Source organism: Tachyglossus aculeatus, chromosome 18, assembly GCF_015852505.1.
Source record: "Tachyglossus aculeatus isolate mTacAcu1 chromosome 18, mTacAcu1.pri, whole genome shotgun sequence".
Classification (NCBI taxonomy): domain Eukaryota; kingdom Metazoa; phylum Chordata; class Mammalia; order Monotremata; family Tachyglossidae; genus Tachyglossus; species Tachyglossus aculeatus.
The window spans coordinates 25,136,187-25,139,451 of NC_052083.1; positions in this window are offsets into that span (position 1 = coordinate 25,136,187).

Here is a 3,265-nt window from a genome sequence, read left to right on the forward strand (position 1 = left end):
TAGAGACGGTCCCTACCCAACAACGGGCTCACAGTCTAGAAGGGGGAGACAGACAACAAAAGAAAACATGGAGACAGGTTTCAAAATCATCAGAACAAATAGAATGAAAGCTCTATGCACATCATTTACAAAATAAATAGAATTGTAGATATGTACGATTACAAAGCTTCCTCTGCCCCTCTTGATTTCAGGTTCCCAGTTTCAATCAATCAGTCATATTTATTGAGCACTTACTGTGTGCAGACCACTGTACTAGGCTCTTGGGAGGCTACAATAGTAATAATAATAATGATGATGGCATTTATTAAGCGCTTACTATGTGCCAAGCACTGTTCTAAGCGCACAACTATATAACAAACACATTTCCTATCTACAACTAACATACAGTTTTACAGGACTGGCTTGCAGTCTAGAGGGAATGGATGTAGGTGGAGAACAGAAGGGGACCCAAACCTGAACTTTGAGGGTGACCTACAGTAGATGCTGGTTACCCTGATTTCGCTCCTTCTCTGCCCATGTTCCATCCAGCAGAGATTCATTCGTTCAATCGTCTTTATTGAGCACTGTACTAAGCGCTTGGGAAGTACAAGTCGGCAACATCTAGAGACGGTCCCTACCCAACAACGGGCTCACAGTCTAGAAATGTGTTTGAGCAGAGCTTCAGTGCTTGGGGATTGACTGTGGGCTCGTTATTTTGTCTTGCCACTTTTTATTGAATCTGGCCCCCAAGTGACACTGATGGAACCGCTCGGGGAGACGGATGCGACGACTGGGGTCAACCTGCTCTCGGGGCCGTAGACTAGTTCGGACAACCCTGCAGCTCTGCGGACCTTCAGTTTTGCCTGAAGTCTGATTCCACGCTTCTGCCGCACTTTGACAGTCTTCCAGAGAATCTGCTTGCCTTTTTGATTCTGTTTTCTATTTCCTTGTCTTTCGTTACATCTTTGGTCAGTGTGAGCAGAATTCTGTTACAACTTTTAGCTCCGATTTGCCAGTGTGAATTTTCGGTGGTGTGCAGGCTGATATGTGACTCCAGCTTTTTTTAGATTTATCGCAATGCTGTGAAGTGGTTTACAATCAATCACATGCCAATTTGTACTTCCCAAGCGCTTAGTACAGTGCTCTGCACACAGTAAGCACTCAATAAATACGATTGATGATGATGATATCTTCCTGGGTTTGGACTCTTCAGACAAATGGCATGCACTTAAAAGACACTGTAATTGTAATAGCAGAAGTGAATGGTTTGTAAAAATTATGTTTAATAGTTGGTTTTAACTAATTTATTCATTTAGTTTTAACTAAATGAACTAAATGAAACCAAATTTAGACCTAATTAGTTTTATTTTAGTACTACGACTCATCATCGAAAGATTAGTTCTTGTAAATGTATTTGTTTTATTAAAAGCAAAGATGGATTGAGGATAAATGATGTCAGTGGAATCAGAGGCGGAAGGAATGCATACAGGAACTATGCCAGAAGGAAAGCAATATATAAGAAAATATTTGAAGAAGTTCCGTATGAATTAGAGCCACTCATCATGGAAAACCATGTTAGATGGGCTTTGCACTGTTTTGCTACAAATAAGACACCTGGCTTTGATAGGCTTCCTATTGAAGTGTTTCAGGCAGCTGGAGAGGAATCAATTGAAGTCCTTACCAAATTATGTCAACAGGTATGGCTAACCACTCGATGACCATCTAGTTGGAAGAAATCAGTTTATGTTCCAATACCGAAGAAAGGAGCTACAGCTAAGTGCCACCATTAATGTACAATTTCCTTAATATCCCATTCCAGCAAGGTATTGCTAAAAACGAGACAGTATCGAATGAAGACCTACATGGAACTTGAATTGCCCGATATTCAATCAGGATTTCAGAAAGGACTAGGGACGTGAGATATTATCGCTGATGTCCATTGAAAGGAAAGAGAATATCAACAGGAAGTCGGCATGTGCATAAATGATTATAGCAAAGCCTTTGACTGCATGGATCGTGAAAATCTCAGGAGCACATTATGGAAAATGGGCATGTTGGACCATTTAACTGCATTAATATGGAAACTGTATGCCAGACAGGAGGCTACAAAAAGAACAGAATATGGAGAAACTGATTGACTTCCCATTAGTAAGGGTGTAAGACAAGGCTATATCTCATCGCCTTATCTCTTCATTCTTTATTCCAAATACATAATGAGAGAAGCCAGATTGGATGAAGATGATCGGGGAATAAAGATTGGAGGAAGGAATATGAACAACCTCCGTTATGCTCGTGATACTACCCTACTAGCAGAAAGTGAAGAAGATTTGAAGGGCACATTATTAAAAGTTAAGGAGCAGAGCAAAAAGATGGGCCTACATTTGAATGTCAAGAAAACAAAGATCACGACATCTGAAGTTTTAACACATTTATAGCAGAGGGAGAGAAGATTGAAATGGTTGACAATTTTTCTCCCCTGTGGTCGATAATCAGTAATAAAGGAACCAGTAGTCAGTAAATATGCCAAAGATTAGTGTTAGGAAGATTTGCTATGAAGAGGCTGGAAAAAATCATGACATATGCTGTTGTAACAGTTGCCACAAAAATACAAATGATCAATTCTGAGGTGTTTCCAGTGACAATGTATGAATCTGAAAGCCAGACAGTGAAAAGACAGGTTTGAAAGAGCATCTATTCTTTTGAAATATGGTGTTGGAAAGGGCTTTTGCAAATACCATGGATGGCCTGAAAAACAAACAAATGAGTTTTGGAGCAAATTAAGCTAATGGGGTCTTTGGAAGGAGAAATGACTCAACTTAGCATATTTTAGACACACATCAGAAGGACTAATTCTCTGGATTAGACACTAGGAAAGATCCAGGGAAAACATGGAAAGAGGCAGACCAGCAGCTAGGTGGATAGAAACCATAACAACGATCACGGAAGAACCATTACCAGGGATACGTATTATGCAGAAGATAGGATGTACTGGAGGAAATTAGATCTTAGAGTCACTATGAATCGGAAACGACTCAGTGGCATTTGATAATAATAGTAATATTTGTTTAAGCTAATTGTGAGTTTTGAAGCTACTTACCCATCTCAGTTTAATAGCTCAGAATCCTGTACCTGTATTTAGCTGTCCTTTGGTTTGAAGATGACACTGACTGTGAGATTTTATCAGTGTGTGCAGATATATATATGTATATATGATGGCATTTATTAAGCACTTACTATGTGCAAAGCACTGTTCTAAGTGCTGGGGAAGATACAAGGTGATCAGGTT